Raw genomic sequence first — 16,782 nt, 5'->3', positions numbered from 1 at the left:
GTTCACTGTAGTTTTCTGTCCTAAATTTTAATCAGGAATATTTTGGCCCTTGTATACTTTTGACCTGTAAAAGGCTTTCTGTTTCTCATTTTGTCCTACATGGCAGAGTTTTAATAATATTTAGGTGCTAATTCATGTTGAATGCAGAAAGAATTAAATGCCTTTATAAATATAGTGACTCAATATAAATAATTATTAGAAATTTATCTAATACATTTGGAATATCATGATCCAGACAGTATTTTTTTCCTCATTGATTTAACACCATAGGGAGCTTTCATGGATGGACCTAGGAGTCTTGATGTCCTTTAGATATTAGACAAAGGGTGTTGACCCAGTGTTGTATGGAGAGGGTACAGGGTAGTGTAGCTGGCAGTGGAACTACTGGCTGTGGGTATCACTTTAAAAAGGTAACTATAATGAATGCAGTTATTTTTAAATCAAATTCTTTCAGAGGGAAGGAAAATATTCACAGTTAAATACTGTGTTTTTCCTTGAAGGTTTTTGCAAGGACTATTTTTATCTGGCTAGAAAGGGTTCAAATAATATGAGTTTTCTTCCTAGACAACTTTACTTTTTCAGGTTTCTAGTTTATCCTAATGAATTAATTAGTCATTTTTCTTCTATGAATTAAAGAATGATAATTTGGCTTTACATTTTTAGTAAAAACTGTGATTTTGGCTTACAGAATGGTACATTCCAGTGAAAGTATAAGCCAAGCAATCCAGTTTTCCACTGATGTAAATAGAATCATTCAGGCTGGAAAAGGTCTCCACGATCATCAAGTCCAAATAAAGACAGCGTCATAAAATCATGGAATTGTAGAATGTTAAGGGGTTGGAATGCACTTTAAAAATCGTGTAATCCAACCTCCCCTACCATGTGCAGGGACACCTCTCACCAGACCAGGTTTATCCAACCTGGCTTTGAACACTTCCAGGGATGGGGCAGCTACAACCTCCCTGAGCAACTGCCTTTCTTTCATTGTCATATTGCCCCACATTTGTAAAATAGTACCTGTTCTGGTTTGGAAATACTAATTTGTTCCTGTTTATAATGTGCAGTGATCTGTTCCATGCAGAATTCAGTTATAAATTCATAATAAAAATTAAAATGGGGAACCTAACTCAATATGATCTACGTGAGAGAATCAGGAGACTTTTGCCTTATGGACCTCTGGGTGATTTTCAGAGGATCAGTGCAGTTGTGGACCATGTTGTTTCCTTCATTTTGGCCACAGTAACCCCCTGCAATGCTCTATGCTGGGGATGATGTGGCTGGACAGTGCCCAGGTAGAAAGGAACCTGGGGGTACTGGTCGACAGCCAACTGAACATGATCCAGCAGTGTGCCCTGATGGCCAGGAAGGCCAGTGTCATCCTGGCCTGTATCAGGAATGGTGTGACCATCAGGAGCAGGGAGGTCATTCTTCCCCTGTATTCGGCACTGGTCAGGCCACACCTTGAGTATTGTGTCCAGTTCTGTCCCCTCAGTTTAGGAAGGACGTTGAGATGCTTGAGCACATCCAGAGGAGGCAACGAGGCTGGTGAGGGGCTTGGAACACAAACCCTGTGAGGAACCACTGAGGGAGCTGGGGTTGTTTAGCCTGGAGAAAAGGAGACTCAGACGTGACCTTATCACTCTCTACGACTCCCTGAAAGGTGGCTGTAGTCAGGTGGGGGTTGGTCTCTTTCTCCAGGCAGCAACTGACAGAACAAGAGGACACGGTCTCAAGCTGCGCCAAGGGGAATTTAGGTTGGATACAAGAAAAAGTTTTTTACGGAAAGAGTGGTAAAGTACTGGAAGTGTCTGCGTGGGTAGGTGGTGGAGTCACCATCCCTGGATGTGTTTAAAAAATGACTGGATGTCGCACTTGGTGCCATGGTTTAGTTGAGGTGTTAGGGCTGGGTTGGACTCGATGATCTTGAAGGTTTCTGCCAACCTAGACATTCTGTGATTCTGTGTTACTTCAGGCCATAGTCTATGTAGATATGCAGTGCATTTAAAGAAGTCTGTCACTGAGACATTTTAAGAAAACTAGTCAGCAAAGACCAAAAAGGAAGGTCCTTTCTTAGCTAAACAGTCACTTAAAATATTGACTAAGGAGGATAAGTCTAAAATGTAATTTTTACAATGAACAGTCATTTGCAAATTTCAGGAGTGGTCTATGTTAGGATCTATTCTCTTCAGTGTACTCATAAATAACCTAGAAGCAGATGTGAACATTGAGATTAAAAGTCTGGAAGACACTAAGTTATTCAGGATAAGGAGAAGAAAAGATGGTAAAGAAGAGCTTATAGAACTAAATGACCAGGCAATAAAATGGCAGCTGAAATTCAGAGTAAATAAATGTGAAATCAAACACATGGCAAAAACAACTCTGGAGTCACATAAAACTGAACCAGCTGTTCCCACTCAAGAGCAAGATTCTGAGGTTATGATCTTTAGTTTCATAAAACATTGATTCATTGCTCAGTGACAGTCATAAAACCAAATCGACTGTTAGGCATTTTCAGGACTGAAAACAAAACAGAGAACACCATTACGCCACCATGTACCTTTATAGTTCCATCATGTTTTTTTGGATATTGTGCAAGTTCTGATCCCTTGATCTCAAAAAGAAATGTACTAAAACTTGAAAATATTCAGAGAAGGCAAAAAAGGTAACAAAAGTATGGAGTTTCTCTACAAAGGATGGATTACAAGGCTAGCCATTTTTAACTCAGAACAGAGTGATTTAGAGGGCTGATAAGAAATCCACAGGATCCTGGCTTTCCCAGGGATAGTTGATGCAGGTCAGCTGTTTACTGTTTCTTTTAGTAGAAAAACTAAGAACCATCACAGGAAGCTGACTTCAGAACAAATACAATATGGCAGTTCTCTAAGCAAAGAGTAGTAGCCCCATGGAACTGCTCACCAGGAGGCATTGCAGATGCTCATATTTATGTGGATTTTAGGGGGAAGTGGACAAACACTTAGAAGAAGAGTCCACTACAGATTACTAAACAGAAAAAAATCCAGTAAGCTCAGGAAATTGCATGACCTGCATATAACTGAGGGAACTGAAGGACTTCTGAAGGAAGAGTCTGGTTTTTTTCTGTTGCTCTTCACTGAGCATCCACTTATGGCTACTGCTAGAAAAAAAAGATGCCAGTCTAAGCGATCCCCTGGCTTGAATTCCTGTTCCTAAGAAATGCAAATAAAGTGTTTCTTTTTTAAAAACACTGAAATCACACAATTTAAGACCAAAAATCACGTGTTAGGGGCATGTGGTACACTGTATTATTGATGTGTTTAGATACCCAAACAAGAATTTAGAGCTGATATTTTCATAAAATACTAAGAGACTTAATGACTTCCAAAATTACTTAAAGGGACTTAACAACTTCTAAGTCTGACCAAATTGCTGTCTGGTTTAGACATTTCATTGTATTTGTTGTCCTTGAAAACTGGGGCATAAAAAAACTACACAGACAATATCAGAGAGTACTGATCACAGTAAAAATTACATTGACTTTGGCACTTTAATAAGGGATTTATGTCTTCTGTTATTTTCTTAAGGTTATTGATCTGCCATACATATTTTCAGTATAGCATGAGTAGAAACTCATGTTTCTGTTTTAGAAACCTGGTCTGAGAAAAAGGAGTTCTAAACCAGTTGATGTTAATTGTGATTTTCCAGGAAACATGACTGTTCCATAAATGCATTATGTAGTTCATTCAAGCAGAATAGTGCCTTCTTTATTTGCTGACTCATTGAGGCTGTTAAAACACTCCAGAATGGGAAATGCTTTTTAAGGGTTATTTCTGAAGAACAACTAGGGCTTAGGTGTTTTTTTTTTTGTTTGTTTTGGTTTGTTTGTTTTTTTTTTGTGTGTGTGTGTGGGGTTTTTTTTTGTTTCTGTTTTTGTTTTTGTTTTTTTTTTTTGTGTGTGTGTGTGTGTGTGTGTGTTTGGGTTTTTTTTTTCTTTTTCCAGCTAAAACTCAACAAAAAAATTATGCGGTTCCTTAAGGCATATATTTCTTAAAACTACCCAGCTTAAGATCTAGAAGAATATTGCTGTACAAAATTATAATAATGCTTTCAAATACTTCATCTGAGAATTTATGTATGAATGGGCATTCCCAAAACATATGTGTTAGATTAACATTCAATCCATCACAGCCACAATGCAGTTTCCTTTAATGGATTCCAGGGATTTAAGAAAAGTATATTTTACATTATTAACTTCAGCTTAGTTCTAGTAACAGTAATTAATCCTTTTATTTGTTCAACTTCATGAGATTTATGCAAGTTTAGGATATTGAAAATAATATTGTTATATTAGCATAAAGCTACTAATGGAGGGATAAATAGGGAAATCACTCTTCACTGTCTATTCCATGAAAATTCCCTGTCTCTCCAGATGCTAGCTTGCTGTCCATCATTAAGATACCAGCTTGATTCACAATTAAATAAGGCTTATAGCTGGCACCCTAGGATGCTGAATTCACCTAAAAACTCCTGCTGACTATGAAATTAATGTATTTTTATATATGTACAAGTATATGTTATATCTAGCAATACAGTACAGCATTTCTGACAAAATTAGGAATTTTCTTACTACTAATTCTTTGGCTTGTTATTTGTTGTTTGCAGTATATATTGGCCAATAATAATAATAATAATAATAATAATAATAATAATTTGTAAAGACAGCAAAGCACTTTAGTTCTCAATGTCAGACTAATGTGTAATGAAACAATATCACATTGTATGTGACAACCTATTTCTTGGTCTGCCTATCTAGTAGATAAAAAAGTGCAAGAATTCAAAGTTTTTAAGTTGGAATAAGAGAATTTTTGAAGCTTGGAGTGAAGGAGGGAACATTCACTAAGAATTTTGCTCCCAACATCAGTGCATCTAAGACTCAAGTCTAAATTAGAAACAGCATAGATCATAATTTTGTTATTTTAATTTTTCTCATCCTTTAGCTATAATAAACAATGGTAGTAACCATTTTGCAGGATGGTATTTAGATTTTTTTTTGTATTCTAGTGTTGAATCTAGCTCAGACAGATTGCATCACTTCCTGTGTATTGGGCATGCATTCATTCATTCAAACAAGTTTTCTTGTTCATTTAAGTGCACTGTACTTTGGAGCTGCACTTGTGTTTGAATTCCTGCTGCAGAGGAGATTTGCTTCCTAAAGTAACGTGTGCCACTTTTGACATAACCAAACCATTTCTGTCTTGCCAACAGATGATATGTGTTTGGATTCAGGCAAATTGCCAAAGAGGCTCCACTATATTAGCTTTCTTGTACTGTTTAAAAATTGCCCTGAATAAATCAGAGGGGCTAGGCAAATCTGTTTGAAATTTAGATGCTAAGGGGGCTGTAAAGGCCTGGTTTAGGAGCAAAGAATATTTTAGTCTAAAGAAGAAATCGCATTCCCGTGTTCTCTTTACCCCACAGGAGAGATTGGAGACCTGTGCCAGTGTGGATATCTTTTAACATTAACTGAATGTAGTCTGAGAATTATATTTCTGATCAGCATAGCAGATTTATTGTCCCTGTTCCTCACTGGGAAGCCAAATTGGTTGTTTAGAAGGAGACACAAGCAGTATAAACAAAAACATTTCTTTTGAAATGTTTTGGTCTGTTTCTTCTTTGCCTTGTACTTCAGGAAGTTTGGGAGAATAGTAAGAATGAGATGATGATTTTCATTCTTATGGTAATCTCAGTGTTAATTTCTATATTAAATTTAATGTACAACTCATAATTAATCATAACTTCTAATAATGCTTTGAGCACTCTGCGTGCTGCAAAGCCAGACATGGCACTCCTCCCTAAATATTGAAGAGAGGACATTCTGAGCTTGAGAGGGCACTTGGAGCACTTCCTTTGAGACCCTGAAATATCCTCTAAGAAAGCTTGGTAAAAACTTAGTGTCCTTACTTGCGTGTTCTGTGCAATTGTTACAAGAAAACGGCAGTTTGCTTTTCTCTATTTCACATACGTTGTTAAGCCTTCTGAGCTCTTCTGTTTGGAGACTTTATATGAATCCAACAGAAACCAGGGATTAAATGAACAGAAAAATTGCAGAATAGTTTTAAAACAACCCAAAGATGCCTCCATGTTAGAATTCAAGTGCAGCTTCTGATTGCACTAAGTGAAAAATATACATTGATTTTTCTTTTAAGTGAAGAACTTGACTTTTTGGTGAAAGTTAATTTTAAGTGCCATCTCCCCTTCTCCTGAGCTGGTGCTTCCAAAGGGGTATAATGGATTTACCTTTCATAAAGACCAGTGGCTGCCTGGATCCCACAATACATCACAGTATGCCAAAGACCTCTCTAACAGGAGAGGAAGTCAGAGTCTCTGGTGTTAACTGTCAGAATAATTATAATGAGTTACAGATCTAGTGACAAAATGTGATCTTAAAAGTGAAAATGGGATCTCACTATTTGAAACCTTTCTTTTCAAAATCAGTGTATTTTAACTGCATGGTTCAAACATGGATCTTAATATTCACAAATTAGGAGTAAAAAGAACTTACAAGTTAATAAATGACATGTTAAAATAATAATGATATGGTTAGTTAGAATATGCGTACATATTAACTGCCCTGCTAGTTTTCATTTTATTTTTGGGCAGAGTATGTCTAAAGTAATCTCCACGGCAGAAAATGTTTCATATAACTTGGATTGGGTTCTATTTCCTATGATGTAAGGAGAATTTTGCAGTAGATTTCAATGGACCCACGTTCTTATATAGTCATTTGAGACAATGCAAAGAAAATGAAATAAAACCTCCACTGTTTTTCTGCCTTACTCACAATTAGCACAGTTACATGAATCACAGGGAAATGGATAATAAGGCTCACAAAATACTGTCATTGGGGGCATGCCAGAATTTGTATGTGCAATTAGATTGTTTCATTGTATTGTAGGAAAAAAAAAAGCCTTATCGATTTGAAGTAAACATTTCTAATGGAGCACAAGTGTTAATACCTTAGTTAAATAATTGGCCAATAGTGAGTGCTAGCTGGCAGTTTCAACCAGGTGAAATGCGTTGAGAGTTGTTAGTTGACTTCAGTGGTCTCTGGACTAAGCTTGCATGTAAATGTGCAGAGCTGTCTCAATTATTTGTAATTTGATAATTTTATTTTTTAAAGACTAGGCTTCAAATTAAGTATTTGTGTTTTAATGCAGTGTTTTAACCCTTTGGGCAGGAAATATTTTTGTTTATTCATTTAGTGCAACTGTGATATAGTTAGCTCAGTTTTTCTACCCTTGAAATTAATGGCAACATTGCTGCTGATTCCAGCAGCAAAAGCAAATCTACATCGTAACTAACTGCAATTCCCTTTACTCCTCCTTCCCTCTACAAATATTGTATTTATTAGAGAAAATTAATTTTGAAATGTTCTACTAGTGATCTGCTGAAAGACATTTAACTCCTTAAATTTAGTTTTTAAATGTCACATCTTAAGAAACAAAAGACACCGATTAATGTATTTCTCTTTTCAATTTGTGCTTATGCTGAATCCATGGCTTGAAGGGAGATACTTACGTGATACTTGGTGTGTTACAAACACTAAGAGCTATATTAATGTAATTTCCCTGCTTAAATGTGTCCTCTGTGCTTTGCATGGTACTGGTTAAAGCTTATTATCATACAGTGAAATGAAACAGCCCAGTGAAACAGGCTGTTGTCAGATCCCACATGATGAATTGTAACTTCAGGCATCTCTGTGTAAATCTCTCTGCTAACCTGTTCCCAATTAGTGACATCTGGGACCAGATTTTCTTGTATTTGAAGCAGAGGCTGTAAGAAGTTTCTGCTCTGGAAAAAAAGAAACATAAAAAAGTGGATGGGAAATGTAATAACAGAAAGAACTTTAAATCCAAGTCCTATATATGATTTTACAACCAGTGTCAAATATTTTTAAGTATTACATCTCAGTGTAGTCCATTATACCATGAAGAGTTAAAGGTCTGACTTTACAGTGATTGGTGTTATTCCAAGTGTAAGTTTCAAAGTTTAAAAGGTGCCTTTTTTTTTTTTTTTTTTAAAATAAAAAGATGAACTACAATATGTTTGAGGACGCACTAATAAACTTCCTGCCTTACATATAGAAATTTTTAGGATCCTGCACCTCCTTTTTTTCCCAACAGTTGGCAATTCTCTTCTGTTGCAAATTGTCACAATTTTGATGAAAAGAGTGAAGCCATGAGGATTTACATGAGCCATGAGATTGAGTATCTTGACGTATAGATATTTGTGCTTCCATTGCTTTTTTGGTTATGGTAGCACATTTGTTTTTCTTCATGCCATGGAAGAGTTTTTAAGTTCTGTATCTGTTCAGTCTTTCCCTGAAATTATGGTAGGAATGTAGGAGTCTGAAGGCAAAATGATGTAACTTTCTGAAGTGTACAAAAGGTCCTTTAAACAAGAATTTTTCATTTTGAGAGACACTGAGCATTAACCTCCTGAGCTTTTCAGCTGAAATTGGGGATATATTGAAGCAAGAACCAGTCCAGCATAAGAATGTATGCATAGATACATAAACAAACAAAAAAGTAAATGAAACACATGCTCAAACTTGGCACTTTTTTGGTGTTTCACTAGTAATTATGGGTGTTTTTCACAGGCATTAGGGTCAAAAGAGAAGGTGGTTGTGTTTGCCCAAGAAAACACATACCTTGTACTCAAGATAAATAAGAGTGCCTAGGGAATTCAATATCTAAATGTAATTATACATACTATAGTGACAGTTCCAATTCCATGTTGCAAAGTGCAAAACATGTACTTCTTTGCTGAGTCCTCTGAAGCAGAGAGGAGCACTGTGAAAATGCCTCCAAATAAAATACAACTTGGGTGGTACATAGGAATGCCAAAGCCAAACTTAGCACAAACACATAAAAATGGGAGCCAGACAAACCCACATTTCCTGAGAATTTTGTTATACTCAAAATAAATTTTGAAAAAAATATACATTTTGAATAGTGTCCTGTGGGACAGACAGAGATAGAGAGGAATCATTGTGTGTGCATTCTGGTTCTCAAGTGCTCGTAATACAGAACTTGAAATTGCTGCAGGCTGATGTGTACGTTGCTTATCTGTGTCTGTTAATGTGTTGGTTCTGCAATGCCTGGTTTTTGGTAGCAGGGGGGCCACAGAGGTGGCTTCTGGGAGAAGCTGCTGGAAGCTTCCACCATGTCTGGCAGAGCCAATCCCTGATGACTCTGAGGATGGACCAAGGCTGGGCCAGTGAGAGATGATGATAACACCTCTGGGATAACAGATTTAAGAAGAAAATCAAAACAAAGTGTTAATTCCAGACAGAGAAGAGGAGGAGATGAGAAGGTGTGAGGGAAAAAACATGGCAACACCAAGATCAGTGGAGAAGGAGAGGGAGGAGGTGCTCCAGGTGCCGGAGCCGATATTCCTCTGCAGCCATGGTGAGACCGTGGTGAAGCAGCTGAGACCCTGCAGCCCATGGGGGTCCGCAGGAATGCAGGGATCCACCCACAGCCCAATGGGGATCCATGGGGATGCAGGGATCCACCCACAGCCCGTGGGGAAGGTGCCCATGCTGGAGCAGGTGGATGCGTGGAGGAGGCTGTGATCCGGTGGGAGACCCTGTGGAGAGAGGGTTCCTGCTTCCAGGCTGGAGCAGCCTGTCCTTGGGGGGCTGCACCCCGTGGGAAGAGAGACACAAAGCAATCATCAAAATGAGTGTGAAGGGGAAGAAAGGATAAAACGCCCAAAGAATAGAAAGTATGAAACAAGGAAACATCAGCCTGAGGTGGAAGAAAAATACCAATTGTTGTTCTTTAGCCATGTCTTAAACGGAAGTTTCATAGATGACTGTTCATAGACAGGACGGAAGTTTTCTCTAGGACTTACCAGTTTAAAAAAGTATTTTGACATTCCTCTCTCATCATATGTCTGGATGGAAGGGCAATGTGGGACATAACGCTGTAGCGAAGGCGTTAGAAAATGCTGTGAATATTCACAATAAGCTTGGAAATTAATATAATGCTGAAGGCATTATAAAGGGTGATAAAATCTTTATGTTGAGTACTTTCTGACCTTGCCATCCTGCTAGTAAAATAGTGAGGACTTTCTGAAGTCACACACACAATTAAGTCTCATTTCTATCCTCGTAGAACAAACTTGTCTTTCTAGCAGGAAAGATCTCTAGTTCATCTTTCATCTCAAAAGCCATCAATCTGATGAGAAGCTATTAGCAACTCTGACAGCTTAAAGCTCCAGTATTTTATCTGGCGTCTAAGGTAAATATTAATTACTTTGTGTAAGGAGGAGCCAGGGAATGCAGGAAGAGAGAACATACTAATTCTTTAGACCTTTATTAATATTTCATAGACCATTACTACTCCTAGTTGCTGTTTATATGAAGGCAATATCTAGGGGTCTGGTTTTACAGAAGTCACTCCACAGTGCTAGATTCTCTAGGAGTGACCAGCCATGTCCACGTAAGCAAATAAAGGAGTTACTCCACTATGTAGAACCATGACTGCAAGAGACGACTTTCAGCTAAAACACAATTAACAACAGTCTTGGGGATGTGACAATGTGTTAATGTGATTGTAATCTCCTGAAAGTCCCTACTCTTGTGTCTTCACTCATGAAGAAAATGAATTTGGGATACACTTGCCCGAGATACAAATGCACTCTTGTGTGTGTTCTCCATGAAAGTAAGTTCTGAACAGAAATTGAATGCTAAGGCTGCTAGCTCTTTAAAAAGAACAGTCATTGCCTCCTTCACAGAGTAAATAAACTCAGAATATAAGGGGGAAATTTCTTTTTTCTTTCTTTTGAAAATCTACATGTGATCGACACATGAAAGCAATGCTGACATTACTATTTGTGTCCTTTTCCTCAATGTTGAGTTGAAGAGGAATCTGGCTGTGAAAACTCCAGCATGATTTTTTTTACTAGATACAGAACAGCAAACCAGAAGAGAATTTACAGACATTTCTAGTAAGGCTGGCTTTACTAAGAAAGGAAACAGCTCGCTGTGACAGGCAGTGAAGTAAAAAGAACCTCAGATTCTGTGAGCTGTCAGAAAATGCAGAAGGAGGTATGAACAGCATGTGTGTGAAAAACATTCTTTTGACCCATGATGGAGGCTGGCAAATACTGGCTTCAGAAAGAAATCATAGTGAAAGACTGCAGTTCTCAACATACATTTTGGAAAATGAAAAACATGAGTGGACTTTTTTTTTTTCTTTTTTTTTTTTTTTTTTTTTTTGTTTTTGTTTTTGTTTTTTGTTTTTAAGGACACTTTATATAACCTAGTTCAATAAAGAATTTAAGGGCATATATAAATTAAGGTGCATGAGTAATCCCAGTAAAGTTAATAAGCCTGTTAAATAATGATGAAGTGTTTGGCTGTATTGAAATCAGGCTACATACCATCCCATGGGAACAAGTCCTACAGCACTCCAACAGAAATATTACCAGTTTCTTCAGTGGCAGTTCCTTGCAAAGTAAAAGCTATTCTTAGCTTTACTGCTTCAGAGCAAACAGTCTGATTTCGTCCAGCTATGATCAGAACAGCAGTACTTGAACATCTACTGTGAATCTTTACAGAGTTCAAAAGAAAAGCAGCTAGAAAGAATTTGCAAGGGGACACAGGGAGTTAGTCAATGACCACTAACATGGATTTGCATTCTGTGTGCTTAGCAGAGGACTCTAAATATGGACCATCTTCACTCTAGCTTGTAGAGAAAACTCTCCACAGTTTTGTTGCAGTATCACAATGTTGCTGAATTTTCTGTTCCACATTAAATTCAGTTCCTTGTGGTTTTTTGCTATTCACAAAGTCATCTTTGTATTTGGATGGGAACAAGGAAACTGAATGGTTTGGTGTAGTAAATGGTCTGGAACAGACATATTTGAATGATAGAATGGTCTGTGTTGGAAGGGAACTTACAGCCCGTCCCATTTCACCCCCTGTCATGGGCAGGGACACTTTCCACTATCCCAGGTTGCTCCAAGCCCTGTCCAACTTGATCTTGGACACTTTTAGGGATGGTTCAGCCACAGCTTTTCTGAAGACTGTGTGCCAGGGCCTCACCACCCTCACAGCAGAGAATTTCTGTCTAATACCCAATCTAAACCTACTCTCTGTCAGTTTGAAACCATTCCCCTTTGTCCTGTCACTCCAGGCTCTTGTAAATAGTCTCTCCATCTTCTACATTCCCTTCAGGTACTGGAAGGGGCAATTATTTCACCCCAGAGCCTTCTCTTTTCCAGGCTGAACAATCCCAATTCACTTAGCCTTTCCTCACAAACTATAAATCATCCTTAATTCTGATAGTTTCAGAAGACACAAAACAATATACTTATATTTCAACAAATGTTATATATTTTAGTGCATTTTTGATGAAATGTCAAACTTGGAGGCAGAATGTTTCAGCAGCGTTCATTTAATAAGCTTGAGTTTCTTTTTAGAAATAAGGTAAGTTTTTTAATTTCTGTAAAACTGTCAGTGAAACCACTGGAATATCGAAGTCAACATAGGTGCTTTCACTTATAAAATGAGGTCTGTTTTACTCCAGGGTAAAAGTTTGGGGATAATTTATTATGCTAGTTTTGTCTTGAGGATTTGGCAAATTCTCAAGAATAACAGCTTTCGTAATTGTACAAAGTCAGTTCAACATGTAAGCAGTCTGGATTGAGGTCTTAGCAGAGGCAGGCCAGCTTCCTAGCCAATCTGGATTTTCCTTGTAGGGAAGAGTTAACAGCAGTATCGGCCCCACTGAAGTCGGTGGGAATTTTGCCAATGATTTCCTTAGAGCCAAGCTTTCACTTGTCTTTACCAGAGCTGTTAAATACAGTACGTTGCATAAACTGAGATGAATAAAGGCACTTCTTTTTCTGGATTCATGTAATGATTCTGCAGATGCTTTTCATGCAACCTATCTGCTGCAGGAGAGTTAAGACACCATTTCTATAGCCCCCAAATACATCTATTTGAAAGAACTCTGTTTTCTGACTTGCAAGGCAACTATTACTGACATGCACAAATTAGATCTTCATAATGACACCCTGTATGTGTGTGGAATATTTCAGAAGTAGAGTACAAATTATGGAATAACTATCCAGAAAATGTCTATATCTGCTATTCGGCTGGAAATGTGCCTGTCTGTACATTTCTAAGTCTGGAGAAAATATGACAGCTATTCTGAACACTAATGTTACCGTAATACAGGCTATATAGGATGCTGCTTTGAAACAGGGGAAATAGAAGTTAAGTTAAAATTGGCCCAAATTACTTCATACCACAATCTTGGGAAGCTAATGGCCTAAAGGTTGCTAGTTTCTAACAACTAATTCTTATGCACCTTCTTTGATTTTATGGAGCTCAAAACATTTTAGAAATCAGGTTATGCCTATAGACAACATGAGGCACCGAGAGGTCCATTATTCGGCCAAAAATACCAGAGAGAAAGAGCTAGAAAGAGAATGTCTGCTAAAGTCTGCTCAAACTTTCTGTTTAGCAGGCCACATTTCTCCTGGATAATTAATCCCTAAATATTTAGAACTTTAAGAGTGTGGGGGGTCATTTTTGTGAGCAGCCTGGATGGTTTTTTAACTCCTTTTGGTGAAAGTTGCTGGTATCTGTCTGTATGCCATGTCCTATTTTCACACATTCACTTGAGGGCTGTTCTTCCCTCTTGCAGAATATCTCATTGACCCAATCCCAAACTTCATCTGAAAGAACAATTGTGAGATCAAAGTCAAGAGAAATAAGAATGTGAGAAAAGGGCAGTCTGGAAAAGAAAGGGTCAGTTGTTTCAAGTTCTTTTAGCTGGAACCTAAACTCTGTTGCTTCCTCTGCTTCCAGAGCTCACCCAGGAGCTAAGAAAGGAATGACAGAGTAGTCCCTGGCAGACAGAAAAGCTCAACATTATCCAAAACTTCAAGCTCTCCAAAGACTCTGAGCCAGCCTCCTCATCCACATAGCCTGTGGCTAATGATGGAGTACATAGAAGTGAAACTGGTTGTCCTGAGAACCACAGGGCACATGCAAGTTCATTCAATATTTGCATTTTAGAGCTGTACATAGATCTTCTGACCCATTCACCCTTCCAATTAAAACCCGGTGTGTACAAATTTCACACATACCAGGCATCAACTGGTTTCTCTGGAATTGTGCCAGAAAATATGGTAAGCTTATAATAGTTTTATTCTAAACAGTTTGCTACACTACTATAACTTTTAAATTCATGTTTATTCAAGTACCCTCTCATAGCCACTGCCCAGAATTGTGTCAGCATTTTGTAAATGCAAGCCACACTCCGTGTAAATAGTATTATTAACATGTGTTTGTGGAATCAGGCCACCAAGAATGTTCTTGGGACAAAGACATTAAGCCCACGGCTGTGAAGTCTAAAAGATGTGGTACATGAGTATATAAAGTCTGAGAACCTCTGATAAGGAAACTGAGACTGAGGAAAAGAAACAGGCTGTCCGTGAAACTGGAGGAGAAGAAGGAAATGAGTATACATGAATTTGTTGCAGAGTTTTATCAGTGTTCATACTCTTCCCACTGACTGCCTGCTTGCATTATACTGTTTTAAATCACAGTTTCTAGTGGTAAGATAAAGGTTTTCTGGCAGGCTAGGACTGTTTGTAGATGGGTAGGATGGATTCTTGTTTCTTAGAACTATGCAAAAAGACTTGTAAATAATACAGCAAATTCATAAAACAATGAAGAAACAGCACTGTATGATGCAGGTCTTCAGTGATCATGAGTAAACAGAAGACTATTCCTGCTTTGAAGCTAGTAGGTAAACTGAGTCTGGGGTTTTATTTTTTCAAGACTGAAATGTCATATATTCACTTGTATATTTTCTGGTGCCCAAAGATCATTGGGTCACATACTCGGACATTACTTTTGTTTGACAAAACAAAGTTCAGATTTACCAGGGTTATCAGGAGGGGAAATGGCCTTTACTAGAATAGCCATTTACTTTGTTGATGGATTTCCCCCACTTTTTATAATGAGAATTTATTTGGACTGCAGTTAAAATAGCAACTGATCCCTGCTGTTGTATTTGTGGAGGCTCCAAGCAGAGTCTAAAGCAGCTGCTATTGTCCCCTCCTATGTGTGTATGCATGACTCACACTGTTCTCCAGTTTATCCAAAGGATCCCAGCCTTCCTAGGGCTCAGGTCATGGAAAACACCTTGCAGATCCACACATCAGCCTAGTTTAGTGTGTGGGGACATGAGAAAGTTTAGAAGGGGAAAGGAAATTTATGGGAAGTGAGAGAGAGATATGAGAAACTGGGAGGATGCATCTCTAGAAGGAGAGGCAGGAAATGCTCCATGAATGTCAAATTGAGTTATTCCTGAATTCTACAAATAATACCACAAGGGAAATTACATGAATCATCAAAGCATTCCTTTATGTCCAGATGAACTCCCCCCTTGTCTTAGAAGCAGTCCCCATACATATTAATGGACAGTGTTTGTTCTGAGTGTCCAAGATAGCTATATCTATTTCCCTACATCAGGAGAGAAAAGAAAATGTAGGCAACATGTAAAAAATGGATACAAACTCCAAAATGGGAAAAACCTCAACATGCTTAGAAGCAATGTTGTTGAAAAGGACTTAGGGTTATGAGCCCAGCCTGGAATGCTGAACTGATCCATGCAGAGAGGGAAAAGAGGTTTTGTCTTTGACAAGGAATGCTCTTTAAGATAAACCAAGCCTCTTCTGACTGTCTTTAGGCATTTGGAACATAGAGCCCCAGTAGATTTCCTGTGTTGAATAAAAGCATCTGTATTTCTTCTATATGCACATGACATAGTGGCTTGGACTACTGGCATCCATGTAATTATACATATGCATCTATATATAATATGACTCATTTATGTATTTCTTTGTAATTCAATTTATATAAAGAAGAGTCTAAATTTAGGATTGCTATGAATGACATAATAATTGTTCTAGAAGGAATTCCAGCTCTGCCTTTAGCTACAAGACACTATTAACAAGCCTGGCGGTGGTGTCTGGGTGGGCCTTCTTGGAGGTGCAGTTTTGGAATTGTAGGGCAACAGAGGAGGCTCACAGTCCTCTCATTTCCTTTTGTTTACATAGGCTGGGAGCCATTTGGTATGGATGTTCTGTAGTTTGGGATTTGAGGATGGGGATGTGCCTGCATCCTGATTTCTTCCAAATTAATCCTTGTCAAGGATATGGAAAGTGCATATGAAGTGTCCCCAAGTGATACTACCCTAGGGGGCTTTAGTCATCAGTGGTGATGCACAAAACAGCAACTTCAACATGAATACAAGCCCAGAGAGCTATTAAAAATGAAACCACATTGATTTAGACTCAAAATAAGCAAGCAATTGTTATCTGTAATAGCAGTAGCCATTTCAAAAAATAACCAGTTATTACTGTGCATCCATCTCTGAAAACTTTGCTCTTTCTTTTTCTTTTCCTGCTCCAGGCAGCAAAGAAGCCACATGTCAGTTGTACCATGCTCATACTAATGTTTGGAGCTAAGCTGAGAGGTCATTTGTACTCCAATAGTCATGGATTTACCTACTGTCGAGTTTGAGGTCTTATATTTACAGTGGGACATGGTAAGATCCACATGAATCCTCTTAATCCTTGTGTATCCGTACCAATCGCTGATGTATTCTTCCTATTAAGTAGGAAAAGAGGCCTTTTTATGGATCTTTAATGCAGCGCATAATGAGAGCCAATGGCCATAGGGCCCAAGGAGTTTCCCTTTACACTTTGAAATCT

This window comes from Hirundo rustica, chromosome 4, assembly GCF_015227805.2.
Source record: "Hirundo rustica isolate bHirRus1 chromosome 4, bHirRus1.pri.v3, whole genome shotgun sequence".
Lineage (NCBI taxonomy): Eukaryota > Metazoa > Chordata > Aves > Passeriformes > Hirundinidae > Hirundo > Hirundo rustica.
This window is presented reverse-complemented; position numbering follows the sequence as displayed.